Genomic DNA, 24687 nt, shown 5'->3' with positions numbered 1-24687 from the left:
TGCTTCTTTCTTCTCCTGGAACATATATTTCAGTTACCTGTTTTATTGTTGCTGTGAACTCAGATGTTAATGTTTAGTGTGAACCTTATGACTGGTTAATTGGCCACACCCACACGACAAATTGACAATGTCACAAAAATTGGCCAGACCACACCCAAACCCCACCCATATGACATCATAAGTAGTCTCAGGGTATAAAAGTGGGGGCTGGGAGCCCACAAGTCATTTGCTCCTGGCTGAAGGCAAATTGGCCACTACAATGGGCTATCAAAGGAAACAAAAGAAGGGCCACCTGCCCAAAACTCGGGCAGTGACTTCCCGGAAGAGGAGACAGTACACAAGGCAAAAGAAGCGTGTGACCGTTACTAAAGGCACACGGAGAGGTAAATATATATGTTCCAGCTAATGTATAAATTACAGTCTAGACCAGTGTTGTACAAGATTTCCTCTACAAATTCTGTCTACCATGAAAAAGTGAATCTTTAACTTAATAAGCTGTTATTTTTCATTGTTACAGGTTACAGACGTAATCGTCTGACGTTTTAGAGGCATAAGATGTGACGGTGACGGTGACCTTCTCCATCTGCCGGAGTCACCTCAATTCACCCTAAAGAGCATTCAGAAAATACAAAAAAAAAGAAAAAAAGAAGAAAAGGAAAAACAAATAAGTTAGGTTTAGACAAGGTGCAAGGTTTAGACATGCTGACAATGGTAATGGTCCCATGCAGAAGAATTAAGGCTAATTTAAGTGCAATTAAGAAGCATGACACGAAGTTATTTAGCATGTAGGTTAATCTAAGTGCAATTAAGAAGCATGACACGAAGTTATTTAGCATTAAGGCTAATCTAAGTGCAATTAAGAAGCATGGAATAAAAAAATAAGCCGAATTTGGTCTACTGTGATCTTTTAAGTATTAAGGGGTTTAATGTACATGTTACATGCACGCTGCACAAATGGTGCAGAATAAACACACATTTAAAAGCCTTAAGGCAAGAAGTCTAAAGTTTAAAGATAAATAAGGAATACATAAAATACATAATTATACTGCCTGGCCAATAAATTTTAAAGGGGCGCCACAAAGCCAGATCAGATTGTAAACTGAAAGAGAGCGGAGGAACTTGTGAAGATCTAATGACTGCCGGTAAGGGTTCAATAACCACAGTGAAGACCATGGACGACAGCGGACATCTTTGTCTAGTACCGTTTCGGATAATAACCCTATTGGATGGTGTCCCATTGATCACTATCATTGCTGATGGGTCTGAATATAGGGCAAATATGACTGTAAGGAAATCTCCATAGATGCTAACCACTTCCAGAGTGAGGGATATAAATGTCCACGATATTCTATTGAATGCATTTTTTAGCATCAAAAGATAGAAGTATATCTGGGATTCTTTTAGCATTTCTAATATAAGATTTATTTATTGACATGTTTTCATATAGCACCTATATAATGATCTGTGCCTTACAGAGAATATTTTATCATGCACATCACTCCCAGCCCCAGAGGAGTTTACAATCTATATTCCCTACCACACAGACTAGGGTTAATATTGTCAACTAACCCACCACTATGCTTTAAGGATGTTGTCACACTCCGCTCCCCAGGTATCTCTACCTGAGCCTCTAAACACTGACTGTCACTTTAATTCCTGTTCTAGTGCAGATGATTAGTCATGGTCTGCACCTGTGTTTGCTACACCTGTGTACTGGTCAGGTTTACCATTGGTCAGCCTCCCTTTATAAGGCCTCTCCATTTAATCTTGCATTGCCGGTTCTTCAAGTCATATCTGTTACTCTGATGTCTCTGTTGGCATGCATACCCGTGGTGTCGAAGTCGTATAATTGGGTGAACGAAAGTATATTGGTTAATATTGGTTTGCCGTGCGATTGCGATTCGTTCGCCACGTACACAGATCCGTACGCCACCTAACACAGTGCGTGGTGTGATCGCAAGGTAAAATACGCACGCACACACTCGCATGACAACATTTAGTTATTTATGTTACTCATATTTATATTGGATCCATTACACAGTAATTTATGAGCAGACAGTATTTGGTTTATTATTAGTTTATATATTATGATTATATGTACACTTTAGTGTTATCTAAGGTTCAGGTTATGGGAAATGTTTCATGTCTGATATCATACTAATCCCCTATTCATCAGCAGCTGTCCGGTTCCATCGCCGAAGAGATTGCATATTGCATACTCTAGTTATTGATGTTAGGGAATAAATAGCCAGAGTGATATCAGAATGTGAAATGCTAATGAATTCATTGTAACTGGAGCACATCCCCTGGAGAGACGACCCCCACCTTTGGATTCCTTAGATTGAATCAGCCTATGACCTGTTTACCCTGGAACCACCTTTGTCTGGACCTATAGAAGCAAGCTACGTCATCTCTATTGTTCACTCTATAACACTGACTGCATATATATCATAGCTGCACCCCCACCAGCCTCAGACACTGATCACAGTATTCAAAGGTGAATCACTGTCCAGGGGTGCCCGTGGTTAGCGCAGCGAGCGCATGCGATAAGAGCGCGGTATGTATGTAACTTTTGGTATTGGCTGTACTGTACTGTATTATATTACAATCATGTATTGAACTGTTAACTTTTTACATCTGCTAAAATAAATCACTTTGTGCGTTAGAAACACAATACAATCGCTTGGGCAATGCTTATTTGAAAACAATAGAATTACTTTAATAGTGGAAACTGAGTTTATCTGCTGCTCGTGGTAAATGCTATGAAATACACCCGTTACCTGCGCGGCCTGCATCGCTGACTGCTGTTACCTGTTCCACAATCCGTGGTAAGCTGCTATTCATCATTGCTGTGTGTTCATCGCTGCTGTATGTTGGACTTCCTTGATCTCTGCATACTTTTTCCACTGTTCGTGGTAAACGCTATGATCTACACCTGTTACCTGCTCAGCCTGTATTGCTTACTGCTATTACCTGTTCCACAATCCGTGGTAAGCTGCTATTCATCATTGCTGTGGGGTCATCGCTGCTGTTTGTTGGAATTCCTCAATTTCTGCATACTTGTTCCACTGCTCGTGGTAAACGCTATGATCTACACCTGTTACCTGCTCGGTGTCACGACTCTGAATGATTTTTATAGATCCCCTGCCTCTGCCGAGATGGAACTTGCCCAGAAGTGCGGAGTCTAACGTGTAGGAGGTTTTCACCAGGGATCCCCGCAAGGGGATATGGACTCCGCTGCTCCTGTCCTGCAGGTCGCGGTCTCCCAGACAAGCCCTAGCAGAGGGTAGTGGAGGTTAGGACACAATGGATACAGGTGATGATGAATATATATATAACGGCAGAAACAGAACACATGGCAGGTTAGTCACTTGAAGAAACAACTCACAACACGCCACTTCACAATAGGTAACCCTTGACAACTGCAGGGGAGGAGTAGAGCAAAAGTTCAACGCTGAGGATGATGAATGGAGAATGCTAGATCCAATAAAGTAACACACGGCAGAGGAATGTGAATCACTGATACAGCAACCATCCAAACAGAATAATAATATAGAAGTAGCTGATCCGTAAACGAAGGAGATTCCACGTAGCAGGTGAGTTACTGGTTTAGCGGTAATTCTCGTTGTAGAAAAGCAAAGGTGTTGAACTCGATTCTACAGATAACAATCCCAAGTGACATAGATGAACATAAGTGCATCAAACAGTTTGTTACCTAGAAGTAGCGGAGGAGCGAAGTATATCTGAGCCGTGTGTGGAACTAAAGGTGACAGATAGCTCAGTAGTAGATCCAATAGTAAAACCACAGCAGTGTTGAGCCGGCCAGTTAGAAGTGAGAAACTTGAGCTGTGGTAATAGACACAGGTGCAGCAAGCAGTACAATAATAGTTCAGCGTGCAGGTTAGCAGCGGAGTGAAGTTTCAGCTGAGCCAAGCGTGGAACTACAGGTGACAGGTAACTCGGCAGTAGATCTCACAATGAAGAAATAGCGGTGTTGAGCCAGCCGGGTAGAGATGGAGAACTTGAGCCACAGGTGCAGCAAGTGGATCACAATGGTAGTTCAGCATGCAGGTTAGCAGCAGCAATGAAGAGACAGCCAAATCCAGACAGCAATGGATAATAGGAAGATCAACCTATGGAAGTCAAATCCTAGTACTGAGTGAGTAACACGAAAAACAGGCAATGAACAGAGAACCATGGGAGGTTTAAATAGTACTCAGAACCAATGAGAATCGTGAGGAGGTCCAGAACAAAGTAACCAGGAGCACCTGTGTGAAAGTAATGTCTTAGAACCAGGTAGAAAGTTCAATCACCGTTAACAAGGGGAAAGTCACAGCGCTGTTACCTGTTTATGGGACCGGCATGTGACACTCGGCCTGCATCGCTGTTCCACTGTTTGTGATGAACGCTATGAACCGCATCTGTTATCTACCTGGCCGGCATTGTTGATTACCGTTATCAGCTCCATCATCTGTGACAAATTAGAAAAGCACTTCTAATTTGAAATCTCCAATAATCTTAATTTGGGTTTCCCCGAGCCTCTATGAACCTCTGAAAGGCCCTGTATATAAGTGACACCATCATGTGTAGGACAATGATATCTAAGGTATCAACAGATCTCGTGCACTATTCAGTGGCAGAATGGCGTGCCAATCTGAGTGTATCTCTTAAACGAGTCTCTTCAGAAACGCATATATCCTGATCCCATAATAACTTTCTTCACTCATCTGGCTTTTCAGCACCTTTTGTAAGCCTGGTTCTCTAAGGACGCTTTAAAAAATTGCTACTTGACACTCTGTGAGAGAAAACATGTGACAGCTTGAGAACACGTTACATAGCAGGAGAATGATCCAATTTGGCCATCAAATGGTGGTAACAAATATTACCATTTTATTGTAAAACATTAATACAAGGGTTCTATGAAGACTTGAGTGATTTGCAGATGATGATCACGAAGACATACAACAATAGTAACTGTCAGCAACATTCATTAATACAAGCTGCATATGCAATAACCAGAGTCTCTATTTAAAGTAGAATTGAGGCACAGGAATCAACAAAGTCCCAACATATTCAGTCACTATTGGCACGGCTTGTCACAGATGATGGAGCTGATAATGGTAATCAACAATGCCGGCCAGGTAGATAACAGATGCGGGTCCGGAGCCATAACTTAGAATTCTAGCGCCTGGGGCAAGAAAGACAATTGCCGCCCCCATAGCCCTCAATTTTAACCAAATGAACCTAAAATTTTCCTAAATTGCGCCCCCCTTCAGCATTGCGCACTGGGCGGTCGCCCCTGTGGCACAGCCCTAGTTACGGCCCTAAGGTTAGGTGATTGACATGGCCATTGCATAACATTTCACTTGTTAGCCTTAAAAAACTCTTTGGTTGCTTTTGCAGTATCCTTCGAGTCATTGTCCATCTGCATGGTGAAGCGCCATCCAATAAGTTCTGAAGCATTGGACTTAATATGAGCAGATAATATTGCCCGAAACACTTCAGAATTCATCCTGCTGCTTTTGTCAGCAGTCACATCATCAATAAATACAAGGTAACCAGTTCCATTGTATTTGTTCCATACATGCCCACGCCATGTCACTACCACCACCATGCTTCACTGATGAGGTGGTATGTTTTGGATCATGAGCAGTTCCTTTCCTTCTCCATACTCTTCTCCTCCCATCACTCTGGAACAAGTTGATATTTGTCTCATCTGTCTATAGGATGTTGTTCCAGAACTGTAATGGCTTTTTTAGATGTTGTTTGCCAAACTCTAATCTGGGGGTAAATGTATGAAGCTCCGGGTTCTTCAACACCTGCCAGTTCGGCGTCTTCAGCGCTTAAATTTAAAGCGGAGCTGCCTTGTGAAGGGAAACTTCCCTTTACAAGGCAGCGCCACTTTAAATTTAAGCGCTGAAAACGCCGAACTCGCGGGTGTTGAAGAACCCGGAGCTTCATACATTTACCCCCTGGTCTTCCTGTTTTTGTGGTTCACAAATGGTTTACACCTTGTGGTGAATCCTCTATATTCACTCTTGTGAAGTCTTCTCTTGATTGTTGACTTTGACACATATACAACTACCTCCAGGAGAGTGTTCTTGATTTGGCCAACTGTTGTGAAGGGGTTTTTCTTCACCAGGGAAAAAATTCTTCTGTCATCCACCACAGTTGTTTTCCGTGGTCTTCGTGTTTTTGAGCTCTTAGGTGCAATTTTTCTTTTTAAGAATGTTCCAAACAGTTGATTTGGCCACGTCTAATGTTTTTGCTATCTCTCTGATGGGTTTGTTTTAATTTTTCAGCCTAATGATGGCTTGCTTCACTGATAATGACAGCTCTTTGGATCTCATATTGAGAGTCGACAGCAACAGATTCCAAATGCAAATATCACACCTAGAATCAACTCCAGACCTTTTACCTGCTTATTTGATGATGAAATAACGAGGGAATAGCCCACACATGTCCATGAAATAGGTTTTGAGTCGATTGTCCCATTACTTTTGGTCCCTTAATAAGTGTGAGGCACATATAGAAACTGTTGTAATTCCTACACCATTCACCTGATTTGGATGTAAATACCCTCAAATTAAAGCCGGAAGTCTGCAGTTAAAGCACATCTTTTTAGTTTCATTTCAAATCCATTGTGGTGGTGTATAGAGCCCAAAATATGAGAATTGTGTCGATGTCCCAATATTTATGGACTTGATTGTATATTTAAAAAGTTGGTGTTGAAGTCGTATAATTGAATGAACGAAAGTATAGTGGTTTAATATTGGTTTGCCGTGCGTATTGCAAAGCGTACACCACGTGGCGTTATCCGATCGCACGGTAAAATACGCACGCACACACTCGCATAACAACATTTAGTTATTTATACAATTCATATTGGTTCCGTTACACTGTAATTTATGAGCAGATAGCATTTGGTTTATTATTAGTTTATATAATATGATTATATGTACATTTTAGTGTTATTAAAGGTTTAGGTTATAGGAAAGGTATCATGCCTGATATCATATTGAAGCCCTAATCATCAGCAGCTGTCCGGTGCAGTCGGCGAAGAGATCGAACACTGCATACTTTAGTTATTGATATTAGGGAATAAACCTTTTGTATGATGCTGGCTATGAAAGGAGCAGACCCCCTGGAGAGACGACCACCTCCTTTGGATTCCTTAGATTGAATCAGCCTATGAACTGTTTACCCTGGAGCCACCCTGTGCCTGGACCTATAGAAGCTAGCTACGTCATCTCTATTGTTCACAATGAAACACTGACTGTATATATAATAGCTGCATCCCCCACCAGGGTCAGTCTACTCTGACCACAGTTATCTAACAGATACACTGTTCCATTGGGACCCATGGAAGCGCAGCGATTGCAGCGGTATGTTTGTATGTAACTTTTGGTATTGGCTGTGCTGTACTGTACTTTATTATAATATAATAATGTATTGAATTGTTGACTATTTACATCTGCTAAAATAAACCACCATGTGCTTTGGAAACACATACAATTGATTGGGCAATGCTTATATTAAAATAATAGAATTACTTTAATAATTGGGGGCTCGTGAGTTTAGGAGTTACGTTATCGGCAGGTATGCAACGCTTACGTTATTCGGTTCCTCAACAAAGGGTGGATTGACGGACGCGTCGCATAGCAGGAAAGAACGTAATGTGTTTAAGACCTGTGGTTCACTTTGTGTTGAGAGACCGAATGTCCGTTGTTGCATAGACTGAAGGAACGCTAATTAGAATCTAGGGACAAGAAAGAAAAATGTTTCTTTTTATTGTCGTTTTACGTTTTAAAGTGTATTGCATTGCTGAGCGTATGTGTATTTCCTGCTGTGCGTACGCGAACTTCCGGTAGATTTGCCACGTGGTTAAACAATCGTCTTGATAGTTATTATATGTGCATAGTATAATTACTTGTGAAAACCTCTGAGACATTATTACTGTTGTTGGGAACTTTCAATTTTCTGCGCAGAAAAGGTGTATAGTGTGTGATTTTGTAACGTAGATACACTGTTATTATTCATTGTTCTCAGTTGCTGTCTGACGAGGCGGATTGCCCAACTGAAGGACGGTATACAGGGCAGGTATACCGAATGCGAAAACCGGGTTTTCGCAAAGCGCTACCAATAGATCGCAAGGTTTGCTAATAATTAGTATTGGTAGGCAGTGCGATCTAACCGCACCGTTAGTGCGAATTGGTGAAGCAGCTAGGAGGAATTATACTGGAAAGGTAGGTTGATTGTAACAACTTGCGCTACCAGCGATAATAAACTCAGCAGATTTTTGTGGTTGAGCCAGGGTATCGAGGAGCTGATAGCCCTTGGGGCCCACAGTGATATTTCTGTATTAGAGATCCTCGCCTGGTGCGAGAAAAGCGAGAACGCGGCTAAAGGAAATACGTTCACCGAGCATTACAGATCTCTAGCGGTGATTGTAGCAACATAGTTGAAATTGTTGGGTGGAAAGAACAGAGCATTGCGGTGTGTCTGTATTCCACATAAAAGGGTATTGTTAGCCGGAAGGAACAGAGCATTGCGGTGTGTCTGTGTTCCGGGTAAAAGGTATATTGTTCAACATGGGTGCTAAGCATACGCTAGAGATGGCCATTGTACTGCCTAAGGAAGGTCTTATTGAGTCAGCGAGATTTCTCATGTGTGAAAAATATGGTGAATACGTGTATTGTGACACGTGGGTCGAAATGACCAAAGATTGTGATAAGCCTTTTCCAACAATAGGGAGTTTTAATGCAGAGGTACTAAATACCGTAAAAGATAAAGTACGGTTGATTAAGTCAACGAAAGTGAGAAATGCACATAATCATTGTTTAAAATCGTGGCAAATGGAAGGTAACACGTGGCAGAGCAGAGAACGCACAGCGGAAGTGAGTGTAGCGAAAAACGCGTGTTCAGCGGAAGTAAGCGTACCGGAAACAAGCATTCCGGAAGTGTGTGTTGCAAAGCGTGGCGAACTGAGCGCAAACACGCCCCCGACAAATTTGGTCGGGGCGGGAAGTACAGCCAATACCAAAAATGTAAAAACTGTAACTAGTAACTTGTATGTTGTTTTAAGTATTGTTAAAAGTAATGTTTCAGGACAAAGAAGAGGGACGGTCCCACCAGCAGGGGCAGCGGCTGAAAGTGGTGAGAATAATGAAAAGGTTAACACAGGGGGAGACATCCATTGTACTGCAGCAGCAATTTCAGCAACTAGTTCAGAACATAGTCATTTGGTAGACTTACATCCTGTCTGCACTACAACAGTTCCCAATGGGAAAGCGGACAGAGATGGTGACGTTCCCTTAAAACATGTAGCAAAGCATGATACATGCACTAGGTCTGAAACATTTTCAATTTTGTCTGATTTCCCTGCTCCTAGGAAAGATTTGACCAAATGTCAGCAGTTTATTAGATATTATGGTAATATGTATGAGCCAACTAATAATGATTGGCGAGTATTATTGAAGACCTGTCTTCCTCTCAATACTGATATACAAAAGTTCATTAAGGATTGTATGTTGGAAGAGGATGAATCCTTAACCGAGGATGATAATCAGGACAATATTAGACAAATAATCACACGGTTGGCCATATATTTCCCAGTGATAGTGGACTGGAGTTAAATTTTTACTATCCAGCAAAAAGATAGTGAAAATGCAACAGACTATTTTTGCAGAGCTCTAATAGAAATGGGCAAATATACTGGGGTACCAGACATAAAAGATAATGTACACTACAGAGAGGTTGCTGTTAAAGTTCTAATGGATGGCCTCAGGGAAAACTTGAAAAGAAGGGTGCAAACTTCATTACCAAACTGGAAAGGAATCACTGTAAGTGCTCTCAGGGAGTCAGCTATAGAACATGATAGAAGTATGAATAAACAGAAAGAGACACTAAGTGATAGGGTAATGATGGTAAGTATCCCAGCATTAGAGGGTCTGCAAACCCGACCACCAGCATACAACCCACATAATAAGAAACATAGAAAAATCAGGTGTTTTAAGTGTAACGAAGAAGGCCATTTCGCAAGAGATTGTAAAAAAGAAGAGAAACAACATGAGTTGAGGAAGTGTATTCAATGCAATAAAATAGGACACCTAGCAAAACAGTGTGCAGACATGACAGGGACGTGTTTCTACTGCCATAAGAAGGGACACATGAGTAGGAACTGTGTAGAGAGAAGAACGGATACCTGGGTTGGAAATCACATAGACATCCACAAAAGAGGCGTACACTTCTCTCAGAGGTTCCCCTACAATTGATTGCACACTCGGTAACAACTAATACTTTGGGGGAGAGTTATAGCCAACTCTAGGGTACAGGTCAGACATGCAATCCTACAACTAGACAAGGTAAAGGTTAAAACTGTGGTGATTATTAATGTGCAAAGTGTAGAAAGAAACTGAATTTTAAAAAAAGGTAATCTTTATTGATTTTGTTTGTTTGTTTTATGTTGTCAAATGCGTGTTTTCCTAATCGCTGGCCGATGGTAAAGAATGGAAATGTTTGTTTTGTTTGCGGTTTTAAGATAACTATCTTGTTTTTCTTCTCACAGATAAAGGGGACACAAAAGGAGTATAGACTTAGTGATCAGAGGGGTGGGATAGAGAAATAGAAAAAAATCACTCTTGAAAGACAAATTAACAATAGACAATTGGAACACTCTTTTGTTTTCTTTTGGTGGGGGAAGCTGTGTGTGATTGAGCCAGGGCACAGAGGTAGGTAGCGGGCGGCTGCTGCGCCCCCTTGGGCTTGCGCCCTGGGCGACGGCACCACCCATACCACCCTAGTTACGGCTCTGCAAATCACAAATGACTTCCAATGAAGTAAATGGACGATGAAAACCAGAGAGAATGGAGTCTACAGCTACATAGAAATCGTTGACTCTAAAGTGCTTTTTCGGCATCGGATTGAGTGGGTAGGTGACGACTGGTGGGTAAATCTATGATGATCTCATCCCATTTATCTCATATCTGTTCAATGTTTTTGAGAAGACATTTGATGTTGTCCAGCTCAATGTCCAATGTAGCATTGGGTGCTTCAATAAAGAGGGTAGTGGGAATCCTATACCCAGTGATGGTTACTCAGCGAACCCGCAGGCTGTGGAGGCAAGTCGCTGGCATCTTACCACCTCACTTCACAGAGGAGAACTTACTCTACATGCCTCATCAGGTAATAAATAATATGTTTTTACTTTGATTTGTGTTATGTCATATACAAAAAGAGTGCTTCCATTATCAATACATATGGATATGGTTTTCTGGATTAAGAGAAGATTAATGATTAAGCATAATCACCTGTAAGAAATTATTGTGATCAATTTCTTTTCATCTCATGGTCTGTTTTTTTCTGACATTTACTTTTGTTATTGACTGGTAGCAAATTCAGTTATTTTAGTGTCAATAAATTTACTGACAGCTGGAAACCCTGGCTGTACTTAATAACCCTCCCACTACGTTTAGGTCTGTTTGAGCTGTTTTTCACACCGTTTCCAAATATATGTGATTGTGTTTACAAACCAAATATAAAGCTTGCTTCTTTCTTCTCCTGGAACATATATTTCAGTCACCTGTTTTATTGTTGCTGTGAACTCAGATGTTAATGTTTAGTGTGAACCTTATGACTGGTTAATTGGCCACACCCACACGACAAATTGACAATGTCACAAAAATTGGCCAGACTACACCCAAACCCCACCCATATGACATCATAAGTAGTCTCAGGGTATAAAAGTGGGGGCTGGGAGCCCACAAGTCATTTGCTCCTGGCTGAAGGCAAATTGGCCACTACAATGGCCTATCAAAGGAAACAAAAGAAGGGCCACCTGCCCAAAACTCGGGCAGTGACTTCCCGGAAGAGGAGACGGTACACAAGGCAGAAGAAGCGTGTGACCGTTACTAAAGGCACACGGAGAGGTAAATATATATGTTCCAGCTAATGTATAAATTACAGTCTAGACCAGTGTTGTACAAGATTTCCTCTACAAATTCTGTCTACCATGAAAAAGTGAATCTTTAACTTAATAAGCTGTTATTTTTCATTGTTACAGGTTACAGACGTAATCGTCTGACGTTTTAGAGGCATAAGATGTGACGGTGACGGTGACCTTCTCCATCTGCCGGAGTCACCTCAATTCACCCTAAAGAGCATTCAGAAAATACAAAAAAAAGAAAAAAAGAAGAAAAGGAAAAACAAATAAGTTAGGTTTAGACAAGGTGCAAGGTTTAGACATGCTGACAATGGTAATGGTCCCATGCAGAAGAATTAAGGCTAATCTAAGTGCAAAATGGTAATGGTCCCAATGCAGAAGAATTAAGGTTAATCTAAGTGCAATTAAGAAGCATGACACTCAGTTATTTAGCATTTAGGTTAATCTAAGTGCAATTAAGAAGCATGACACGAAGTTTTTTAGCATTAAGGCTAATCTAAGTGCAATTAAGAAGCATGGAATAAAAAAATAAGCCGAATTTGGTCTACTGTGATCTTTTAAGTATTAAGGGGTTTAATGTACATGTTACATGCACGCTGCACAAATGGTGCAGAATAAACACACATTTAAAAGCCTTAAGGCAAGAAGTCTAAAGTTTAAAGATAAATAAGGAATACATAAAATACATAATTATACTGCCTGGCCAATAAATTTTAAAGGGGCGCCACAAAGCCAGATCAGATTGTAAACTGAAAGAGAGCGGAGGATCTTGTGAAGATCTAATGACTGCCGGTAAGGGTTCAATAACCACAGTGAAGACCATGGACGACAGCGGACATCTTTGTCTAGTACCGTTTCGGATAATAACCCTATTGGATGGTGTCCCATTGATCACTATCATTGCTGATGGGTCTGAATATAGGGCAAATATGACTGTAAGGAAATCTCTATAGATGCTAACCACTTCCAGAGTGAGGGATATAAATGTCCACGATATTCTATTGAATGCATTTTTTAGCATCAAAAGATAGAAGTATATCTGAGATTCTTTTAGCATTTCTAATATAAGATTTATTTATTGACATGTTTTCATATAGCACCTATATAATGATCTGTGCCTTACAGAGAATATTTTATCATGCACATCACTCCCAGCCCCAGAGGAGTTTACAATCTATATTCCCTACCACACAGACTAGGGTTAATATTGTCAACTAACCCACCACTATGCTTTAAGGATGTTGTCACACTCCGCTCCCCAGGTATCTCTACCCGAGCCTCTAAACACTGACTGTCACTTTAATTCCTGTTCTAGTGCAGATGATTAGTCATGGTCTGCACCTGTGTTTGCTACACCTGTGTACTGGTCAAGTTTACCATTGGTCAGCCTCCCTTTATAAGGCCTCTCCTTTCAATCTTGCATTGCCGGTTCTTCAAGTCATATCTGTTATTCTGATGTCTCTGTTGGCATGCATACAGGGCCTCATCAACCACTAGGCTGAGGGCGCTGGGTCCCGGGGGGCGCTGCCCTGTGGGTATTTTTTTTTTAAAAAAAAAAAAAAAATTTTACATTTTTTTTTTTTTCTTCATTCATTTTTTTTCAGAGTGGGGGGGGGGTCGCCGCGGGGGGGGGTGGAGGGCTCGACAATCAAAAGCAATGGTGGTCAGTGGTTAGCAACACACAGCCAATCGCCAGGCTGCCTGTTGCTGTGCAGCAGACAGGAAGCAGGACGTCTTCACTTCCTATCTGCTGATCTGAGGAGAGGAGCGACGCTGGCACAACTACAGGTAATTGAAGGGGGAAACTGCCCTGCATATCTATAGGGAGGGGGGGGGAACTGCCCTGCATATCTATAGGGAGGGGGGGGAACTGCCCTGCATATCTATAGGGAGGGGGGGAACTGCCCTGCATATCTATAGGGAGGGGGGGGACTGCCCTGCATATCTATAGGGAGGGGGGGGAACTGCCCTGCATATCTATAGGGAGGGGGGGAACTGCCCTGCATATCTATAGGGAGGGGGGGGAACTGCCCTGCATATCTATAGGGAGGGGGGGAACTGCCCTGCATATCTATAGGGAGGGGGGGGAACTGCCCTGCATATCTATAGGGAGGGGGGAACTGCCCTGCATATCTATAGGGAGGGGGGGGGGAACTGCCATGCATATCTATAGGGGGGGAACTGCCCTGCATATCTATAGGGAGGGGGGGGAACTGCCCTGCATATCTATAGGGAGGGGGGGGAACTGCCCTGCATATCTATAGGGAGGGGGGGAACTGCCCTGCATATCTATAGGGAGGGGGGGGAACTGCCCTGCATATCTATAGGGAGGAGGGGAACTGCCCTGCATATCTATAGGGAGGGGTAACTGCCCTGCATATCTATAGAGAGGGGGGGGACTACCCTGCATATCTATAGGGAGGGGGGGGACTACCCTGCATATCTATAGGGAGGGAGAGGGGGGACTGTCATGCATATGTATAGGGAGGGAGAGGGGGACTGTCATACAAATCTATAGGGTGGGAGGGGGGGGCTGCCATGAAAATCTATAGGGAGGGAGAGAGGTTGATATGTATGAAGGAGGGCAGAGGAGGGGGGCTGATATATGTGACTGGGGGAGTTTTGATGTGACGGGGGGATAGCTAGCTAGCAGAGTGGAGGTAAGGAAAATAGCTGCAAGGGGGATGGATGCAGGGTGGGAGGTAAAGAAAATGGCTGAAGCAGGGGTTAAGGAAAATGGCTGTGGGGGGTTGTGGTTAAGGAAAATGGCTGCAGGGGGTATTTAAAAAATACAGCAGCTTTGGGGGGCAGAATCTCATGATTGTGTGGTGGTCACATGGGTGGTCTCAGCAATCACTAGAATACTAAATATTAGTGAGATGGGGCTGGTAGAGGTTTGTATTTGATTGACAACAAATATTCAGATATTGCTTATATATGCCTGTCCAATGGGGTACTTTTAGCTGGCCATAATGGAGTGTTTTGTTTTAACTAAAGGGCCTAATCATTCAGGGTTTGCATTATAATACATTTTTGCATTTTCAAAACAGGACGCCAACTTTCCAGAAGCCAGCGAGAGGATAACAAAGTTGCAAGAGAGAAGAGCAAGAACAGGTAAGAGACAATGGCACAATCTGTCTAAATTTGAATGCTGGAGAATACACCTGAACATTCATATTCAGGAGTGTTCCTATACACCTATATATTCAGAGGAGGGGGGGGGGGGGGGGGCGCTGCGGCCGTATTAGCCTAGGGCGGCCAGAACCCTTAATCAGGCCCTGCATGCATACCCGTGGTGTCGAAGTCGTATAATTGGGTGAACGAAAGTATATTGGTTAATATTGGTTTGCCGTGCGATTGCGATTCGTACGCCACGTAACACAGATCCGTACGCCACCTAATACAGTGCGTGGTGCGATCGCACGGTAAAATACGCACGCACACACTCGCATGACAACATTTAGTTATTTATGTAACTCATATTCATATTGGATCCATTACACAGTAATTTATGAGCAGACAGTATTTGGTTTATTATTAGTTTTTATATTATGATTATATGTACACTTTAGTGTTATCTAAGGTTCAGGTTATGGGAAATGTTTCATGTCTGATATCATACTAATCCCCTATTCATCAGCAGCTGTCCGGTTCCATCGCCGAAGAGATTGCATATTGCATACTCTAGTTATTGATGTTAGGGAATAAATAGCCAGAGTGATATCAGAATGTGAAATGCTAATGAATTCATTGTAACTGGAGCACATCCCCTGGAGAGACGACCCCCACCTTTGGATTCCTTAGATTGAATCAGCCTATGACCTGTTTACCCTGGAACCACCTTTGTCTGGACCTATAGAAGCAAGCTACGTCATCTCTATTGTTCACTCTATAACACTGACTGCATATATATCATAGCTGCACCCCCACCAGCCTCAGACTTCACTGATCACAGTATTCAAAGGTGAATCACTGTCCAGGGGTGCCCGTGGTTAGCGCAGCGAGCGCATGCGATAAGAGCACGGTATGTATGTAACTTTTGGTATTGGCTGTACTGTACTGTATTATATTACAATCATGTATTGAACTGTTAACTTTTTACATCTGCTAAAATAAATCACTTTGTGCGTTAGAAACACAATACAATCGCTTGGGCAATGCTTATTTGAAAACAATAGAATTACTTTAATAGTGGAAACTGAGTTTATCTGCTGCTCGTGGTAAATGCTATGAAATACACCCGTTACCTGAGCGGCCTGCATCGCTGACTGCTGTTACCTGTTCCACAATCCGTGGTAAGCTGCTATTCATCATTGCTGTGTGTTCATCGCTGCTGTATGTTGGACTTCCTTGATCTCTGCATACTTTTTCCACTGTTCATGGTAAACGCTATGATCTACACCTGTTACCTGTTCCACAATCCGTGGTAAGCTGCTATTCATCATTGCTGGGTGTTCATTGCTGCTGTATGTTGGACTTCCTTGATCTCTGCATACTTTTTCCACTGTTCGTGGTAAACGCTATGATCTACACCTGTTACCTGCTCAGCCTGCATTGCTTACTGCTATTACCTGTTCCACAATCCGTGGTAAGCTGCTATTCATCATTGCTGTGGGGTCATCGCTGCTGTTTGTTGGAATTCCTCAATTTCTGCATACTTGTTCCACTGCTCGTGGTAAACGCTATGATCTACACCTGTTACCTGCACGGTGTCACGACTCTGAATGATTTTTATAGATCCCCTGCCTCTGCCGAGATTGGAACTTGCCCAGAAGTGCGGAGTCTAGCGTGTAGGAGGTTTTCACCAGGGATCCCCGCAAGGGGATATGGACTCCGCTGCTCCTGTCCTGCAGGTCGCGGTCTCCCAGACAAGCACTAGCAGAGGGTAGTGGAGGTTAGGACACAATGGATACAGGTGATGATGAATATATATATAACGGCAGAAACAGAACACACGGCAGGTTAGTCACTTGAAGAAACAACTCACAACACACCACTTCACAATAGGTAACCCTTGACAACTGCAGGGGAGGAGTAGAGCAAAAGTTCAACGCTGAGGATGATGAATGGAGAATGCTAGATCCAATAAAGTAAAACACGGCAGAGGAATGGGAATCACTGATACAGCAACCATCCAAACAGAATAATAATATAGAAGTAGCTGATCTGTAAACGAAGGGGATTCCACGTAGCGGGTGAGTTACTGGTTTAGCGGTAATTCTCGTTGTAGAAAAGCAAAGGTGTTGAACTCGATTCTACAGATAACAATCCCAAGTGACATAGATGAACATAAGTGCATCAAACAGTTTGTTACCTTAATTTGGGTTTCCCCGAGCCTCTATGAACCTCTGAAAGGCCCTGTATATAAGTGACACCATCATGTGTAGGACAATGATATCTAAGGTATCAACAGATCTCGTGCACTATTCAGTGGCAGAATGGCGTGCCAATCTGAGTGTATCTCTTAAACGAGTCTCTTCAGAAACGCATATATCCTGATCCCATAATAACTTTCTTCACTCATCTGGCTTTTCAGCACCTTTTGTAAGCCTGGTTCTCTAAGGACGCTTTAAAAAATTGCTACTTGACACTCTGTGAGAGAAAACATGTGACAGCTTGAGAACACGTTACATAGCAGGAGAATGATCCAATTTGGCCATCAAATGGTGGTAACAAATATTACCATTTTATTGTAAAACATTAATACAAGGGTTCTATGAAGACTTGAGTGATTTGCAGATGATGATCACGAAGACATACAACAATAGTAACTGTCAGCAACATTCATTAATACAAGCTGCATATGCAATAACCAGAGTCTCTATTTAAAGTAGAATTGAGGCACAGGAATCAACAAAGTCCCAACATATTCAGTCACTATTGGCACGGCTTGTCACAGATGATGGAGCTGATAATGGTAATCAACAATGCCGGCCAGGTAGATAACAGATGCGGGTCCGGAGCCATAACTTAGAATTCTAGCGCCTGGGGCAAGAAAGACAATTGCCGCCCCCATAGCCCTCAATTTTAACCAAATGAACCTAAAATTTTCCTAAATTGCGCCCCCCTTCAGCATTGCGCACTGGGCGGTCGCCCCTGTGGCACAGCCCTAGTTACGGCCCTAAGGTTAGGTGATTGACATGGCCATTGCATAACATTTCACTTGTTAGCCTTAAAAAACTCTTTGGTTGCTTTTGCAGTATCCTTCGAGTCATTGTCCATCTGCATGGTGAAGCGCCATCCAATAAGTTCTGAAGCATTGGACTTAATATGAGCAGATAATATTGCCCGAAACACTTCAGAATTCATCCTGCTGCTTTTGTCAGCAGTCACATCATCAATAAATACAAGGTAACCAGTTCCATTGTATTTGTTCCATACATGCCCACGCCATGTCACTACCACCACCATGCTTCACTGATGAGGTGGTATGTTTTGGATCATGAGCAGTTCCTTTCCTTCTCCATACTCTTCTCCTCCCATCACTCTGGAACAAGTTGATATTTGTCTCATCTGTCTATAGGATGTTGTTCCAGAACTGTAATGGCTTTTTTAGATGTTGTTTGCCAAACTCTAATCTGGGGGTAAATGTATGAAGCTCCGGGTTCTTCAACACCTGCCAGTTCGGCGTCTTCAGCGCTTAAATTTAAAGCGGAGCTGCCTTGTGAAGGGAAACGTATTGCGAAGCGTACGCCACGTAGCACGTAGCGTGATGTGATCGCACGGTAAAATAGGCACGCACACACTCGCATTACAACATTTAGTTATTTATACAATTCATATTGGTTCCGTTACACTGTAATTTATGAGCAGATAGCATTTGGTTTATTATTAGTTTATATAATATGATTATATGTACATTTTAGTGTTATTAAAGGTTTAGGTTATAGGAAAGGTATCATGCCTGATATCATATTGAAGCCCTAATCATCAGCAGCTGTCCGGTGCAGTCGGCGAAGAGATCGCACATTGCATACTTTGGTTATTGATATTAGGGAATAAACCTTTTGTATGATGCTGGCTATGAAAGGAGCAGACCCCCTGGAGAGACGACCCCCTCCTTTGGATTCCTTAGATTGAATCAGCCTATGAACTGTTTACCCTGGAGCCACCCTGTGCCTGGACCTATAGAAGCAAGCTACGTCATCTCTATTGTTCACAATGAAACACTGACTGTATATATAATAGCTGCATCCCCCACCAGGGTCAGTCTACTCTGACCACAGTTATCTAACAGATACACTGTTCCATTGGGACCCATGGAAGCGCAGCGATTGCAGCGGTATGTATGTATGTAACTTTTGGTATTGGCTGTGCTGTACTGTACTTTATTATAATATAATAATGTATTGAATTGTTGACTATTTACATCTGCTAAAATAAACCACCATGTGCTTTGGAAACACATACAATTGATTGGGCAATGCTTATATTAAAATAATAGAATTACTTTAATAATTGGGGGCTCGTGAGTTTAGGAGTTACGTTATCGGCAGGTATGCAACGCTTACGTTATTCGGTTCCTCAACAAAGGGTGGATTGACGGACGCGTCGCATAGCAGGAAAGAAAGTAATGTGTTTAAGACCTGTGGTTCACTTTGTGTTGAGAGACCGAATGTCCATTGTTGCATAGACTGAAGGAACGCTAATTAGAATCTAGGGACAAGAAAGAAAAATGTTTCTTTTTATTGTCGTTTTACGTTTTAAAGTGTATTGCATTGCTGAGCGTATGTGTATTTCCTGCTGTGCGTACGCGAACTTCTGGTAGATTTGCCACGTGGTTAAACAATCGTCTTGATAGTTATTATATGTGCATAGTATAATTACTTGTGAAAACCTCTGAGACATTATTACTGTTGTTGGGAACTTTCAATTTTCTGCGCAGAAAAGGTGTATAGTGTGTCATTTTGTAACGTAGATACACTGTTATTATTCATGGTACTCAGTTGCTGTCTGACGAGGCGGATTGCCCAACTGAAGGACGGTATACAGGGCAGGTACACCGAATGCGAAAACCGGGTTTTCGCAAAGCGCTACCAATAGATCGCAAGGTTTGCTAATAATTAGTATTGGTAGGCAGTGCGATCTAACCGCACCGTTAGTGCGAATTGGTGAAGCAGCTAGGAGGAATTATACTGGAAAGGTAGGTTGATTGTATCAACTTGCGCTACCAGCGATAATAAACTCAGCAGATTTTTGTGGTTGAGCCAGGGTATCGAGGAGCTGATAGCCCTTGGGGCCCACAGTGATATTTCTGTATTAGGGATCCTCGCCTGGTGCGAGAAAAGCGTGTGAACGCGACTAAAGGAAATACGTTCACCGAGCATTACAGATCTCTAGCGGTGATTGTAGCAACAGAGTTGAAATTGTTGGGTGGAAAGAACAGAGCATTGCGGTGTGTCTGTATTCCACATAAAAGGGTATTGTTAGCCGGAAGGAACAGAGCATTGCGGTGTGTCTGTGTTCCGGGTAAAAGGTATATTGTTCAACATGGGTGCTAAGCATACGCTAGAGATGGCCATTGTACTGCCTAAGGAAGGTCTTATTGAGTCAGCGAGATTTCTCATGTGTGAAAAATATGGTGAATACGTGTATTGTGACACCTGGGTCGAAATGACCAAAGATTGTGATAAGCCTTTTCCAACAATAGGGAGTTTTAATGCAGAGGTACTAAATACCGTAAAAGATAAAGTACGGTTGATTAAGTCAACGAAAGTGAGAAATGCACATAATCATTGTTTAAAATCGTGGCAAATGGAAGGTAACACGTGGCAGAGCAGCGAACGCACAGTGGAAGTGAGTGTAGCGAAAAACGCGTGTTCAGCGGAAGTAAGCGTACCAGAAACAAGCATTCCGGAAGTGTGTGTTGCAAAGCGTGGCGAACTGAGTGCAAACACGCCCCCGACAAATTTGGTCGGGGCGGGAAGTACAGCCAATACCAAAAATGTAAAAACTGTAACTAGTAACTTGTATGTTGTTTTAAGTAATGTTAAAAGTAATGTTTCAGGACAAAGAAGAGGGACGGTCCCACCAGCAGGGGCAGCGGCTGAAAGTGGTGAGAATAATGAAAAGGTTAACACAGGGGGAGACATCCATTGTACTGCAGCAGCAATTTCAGCAACTAGTTCAGAACATAGTCATTTGGTAGACTTACATCCTGTCTGCACTACAACAGTTCCCAATGGGAAAGCGGACAGAGATGGTGACGTTCCCTTAAAACATGTAGCAAAGTATGATACATGCACTAGGTCTGAAACATTTTCAATTTTGTCTGATTTCCCTGATCCTAGGAAAGATTTGACCAAATGTCAGCAGTTAATTAGATATTATGGTAATATGTATGAGTCAACTAATAACGATTGGCGAGTATTATTGAAGACCTGTCTTCCTCTCAATACTGATATACAAAAGTTCATTAAGGATTGTATGTTGGAGGAGGATGAATCCTTAACCGAGGATGATAATCAGGACAATATTAGACAAATAATCACACGGTTGGCCATATATTTCCCAGTGATAGTGGACTGGAGTTAAATTTTTACTATCCAGCAAAAAGATAGTGAAAATGCAACAGACTATTTTTGCAGAGCTCTAATAGAAATGGGCAAATATACTGGGGTACCAGACATAAAAGATAATGTACACTACAGAGAGGTTGCTGTTAAAGTTCTAATGGATGGCCTCAGGGAAAACTTGAAAAGAAGGGTGCAAACTTCATTACCAAACTGGAAAGGAATCACTGTAAGTGCTCTCAGGGAGTCAGCTATAGAACATGATAGAAGTATGAATAAACAGAAAGAGACACTAAGTGATAGGGTAATGATGGTAAGTATCCCAGCATTAGAGGGTCTGCAAACCCGACCACCAGCATACAACCCACATAATAAGAAACATAGAAAAATCAGGTGTTTTAAGTGTAACGAAGAAGGCCATTTCGCAAGAGATTGTAAAAAGGAAGAGAAACAACATGAGTTGAGGAAGTGTTTTCAATGCAATAAAATAGGACACCTAGCAAAACAGTGTGCAGACATGACAGGGATGTGTTTCTACTGCCGTAAGAAGGGACACATGAGTAGGAACTGTGTAGAGAGAAGAACGGATACCTGGGTTGGAAATCACATAGACATCCACAAAAGAGGCGTACACTTCTCTCAGAGGTTCCCCTACAATTGATTGCACACTCGGTAACAACTAATACTTTGGGGGAGAGTTATAGCCAACTCTAGGGTACAGGCCAGACCTGCAATCCTACAACTAAAGGTAAAGGTTAAAACTGTGGTGATTATTAATGTGCAAAGTGTAGAAAGAAACTGAATTTTTTAAAAAAGGTAATCTTTATTGATTTTGTTTGTTTTATGTTGTCAAATGCGTGTTTTCCTAATTGCTGGCCGATGGTAAAGAATGGAAATGTTTGTTTTGTTTGCGGTTTTAAGATAACTATCTTGTTTTTCTTCTCACAGATAAAGGGGACACAAAAGTATAGACTTAGTGATCAGAGGGGTGGGATAGAGAAATAGAAAAAAAATCACTCTTGAAAGACAAATTAACAATAGACAATTGGAACACTCTTTTGTTTTCTTTTGGTGGGGGAAGCTGTGTGTGATTGAGCCAGGGCACAGAGGTAGGTAGCGGGCAGCTGCTGCGCCCCCTTGGGCTTGCGCCCTGGGCGACGGCACCACCCACACCACCCTAGTTACGGCTCTGCAAATCACAAATGACTTCCAATGAAGTAAATGGACGATGAAAACCAGAGAGAATGGAGTCTACAGCTACATAGAAATCGTTGACTCTAAAGTGCTTTTCGGCATCGGATTGAGTGGGTAGGTGACGACTAGTGGGTAAATCTATGATGATCTCATCCCATTTATCTCATATCTGTTCAATGTTTTTGAGAAGACATTTGATGTTGTCCAGCTCAATGTCCAATGTAGCATTGGGTGCTTCAATAAAGAGGGTAGTGGGAATCCTATACCCAGTGATGGTTACTCAGCGAACCCGCAGGCTGTGGAGGCAAGTCGCTGGCATCTTACCACCTCACTTCACAGAGGAGAACTTACTCTACATGCCTCATCAGGTAATAATATGTTTTTACTTTGATTTGTGTTATGTCATATACAAAAAGAGTGCTTCCATTATCAATACATATGGATATGGTTTTCTGGATTAAGAGAAGATTAATGATTAAGCATAATCACCTGTAAGAAATTATTGTGATCAATTTCTTTTCATCTCATGGTCTGTTTTTTTCTGACATTTACTTTTGTTATTGACTGGTAGCAAATTCAGTTATTTTAGTGTCAATAAATTTACTGTCAGCTGGAAACCCTGGCTGTACTTAATAACCCTCCCACTACGTTTAGGTCTGTTTGAGCTGTTTTTCACACCGTTTCCAAATATATGTGATTGTGTTTACAAACCAAATATAAAGCTTGCTACTTTCTTCTCCTGGAACATATATTTCAGTCACCTGTTTTATTGTTGCTGTGAACTCAGATGTTAATGTTTAGTGTGAACCTTATGACTGGTTAATTGGCCACACCCACACGACAAATTGACAATGTCACAAAAATTGGCCAGACCACACCCAAACCCCACCCATATGACATCATAAGTAGTCTCAGGGTATAAAAGTGGGGGCTGGGAGCCCACAAGTCATTTGCTCCTGGCTGAAGGCAAATTGGCCACTACAATGGGCTATCAAAGGAAACAAAAGAAGGGCCACCTGCCCAAAACTCGGGCAGTGACTTCCCGGAAGAGGAGACGGTACACAAGGCAGAAGAAGCGTGTGACCGTTACTAAAGGCACACGGAGAGGTAAATATATATGTTCCAGCTAATGTATAAATTACAGTCTAGACCAGTGTTGTACAAGATTTCCTCTACAAATTCTGTCTACCATGAAAAAGTGAATCTTTAACTTAATAAGCTGTTATTTTTCATTGTTACAGGTTACAGACGTAATCGTCTGACGTTTTAGAGGCATAAGATGTGACGGTGACGGTGACCTTCTCCATCTGCCGGAGTCACCTCAATTCACCCTAAAGAGCATTCAGAAAATGCAAAAAAAAGAAAAAAAGAAGAAAAGGAAAAACAAATAAGTTAGGTTTAGACAAGGTGCAAGGTTTAGACATGCTGACAATGGTAATGGTCCCATGCAGAAGAATTAAGGCTAATCTAAGTGCAAAATGGTAATGGTCCCAATGCAGAAGAATTAAGGTTAATCTAAGTGCAATTAAGAAGCGTGACACGAAGTTATTTAGCATGTAGGTTAATCTGTTTAGATTTACAATGGTAATGGTCCCAATGCAGAAGAATTAAGTATAATCTAAGTGCAATTAAGAAGCATGACACTCAGTTATTTAGCATTTAGGTTAATCTAAGTGCAATTAAGAAGCATGACACGAAGTTATTTAGCATTAAGGCTAATCTAAGTGCAATTAAGAAGCATGGAATAAAAAAATAAGCCGAATTTGGTCTACTGTGATCTTTTAAGTATTAAGGGGTTTAATGTACATGTTACATGCACGCTGCACAAATGGTGCAGAATAAACACACATTTAAAAGCCTTAAGGCAAGAAGTCTAAAGTTTAAAGATAAATAAGGAATACATAAAATACATAAGTATACTTTCTGGCCAATAAATTTTAAAGGGACGCCACAAAGCCAGATCAGATTGTACTCTGAAAGAGAGCGGAGGATCTTGTGAAGATCTAATGACTGCCGGTAAGGGTTCAATAACCACAGTGA

At 41.9% G+C, this 24687-nt stretch overlaps 3 long non-coding RNA genes across 3 annotated transcripts; all 3 read left to right on the top strand.

Annotated features, from left to right (window-relative positions):
* The first annotated feature begins 238 nt into the window (after positions 1-238).
* Positions 239-888, top strand: LOC142097021 (uncharacterized). Its single transcript, XR_012678084.1, has 2 exons — positions 239-383; positions 518-888. It is a non-coding gene; the product is annotated as an uncharacterized LOC142097021 (long non-coding RNA).
* Positions 889-11781: 10893 nt separating this feature from the next.
* LOC142097020 (uncharacterized) lies at positions 11782-12479 on the top strand. The gene is made up of 2 exons (XR_012678083.1): positions 11782-11927; positions 12062-12479. It is a non-coding gene; the product is annotated as an uncharacterized LOC142097020 (long non-coding RNA).
* An 11045-nt stretch (positions 12480-23524) lies between these two features.
* LOC142097019 (uncharacterized) lies at positions 23525-24409 on the top strand. Its single transcript, XR_012678082.1, has 2 exons — positions 23525-23754; positions 23889-24409. It is a non-coding gene; the product is annotated as an uncharacterized LOC142097019 (long non-coding RNA).
* The last annotated feature ends 278 nt before the right edge of the window (positions 24410-24687 follow it).

This window comes from Mixophyes fleayi, chromosome 7 (genome assembly GCF_038048845.1).
Source record: "Mixophyes fleayi isolate aMixFle1 chromosome 7, aMixFle1.hap1, whole genome shotgun sequence".
Classification (NCBI taxonomy): domain Eukaryota; kingdom Metazoa; phylum Chordata; class Amphibia; order Anura; family Limnodynastidae; genus Mixophyes; species Mixophyes fleayi.
Note: the sequence above shows the minus strand (reverse complement) of the source record. Positions and strands in the feature narration are given on the sequence as shown.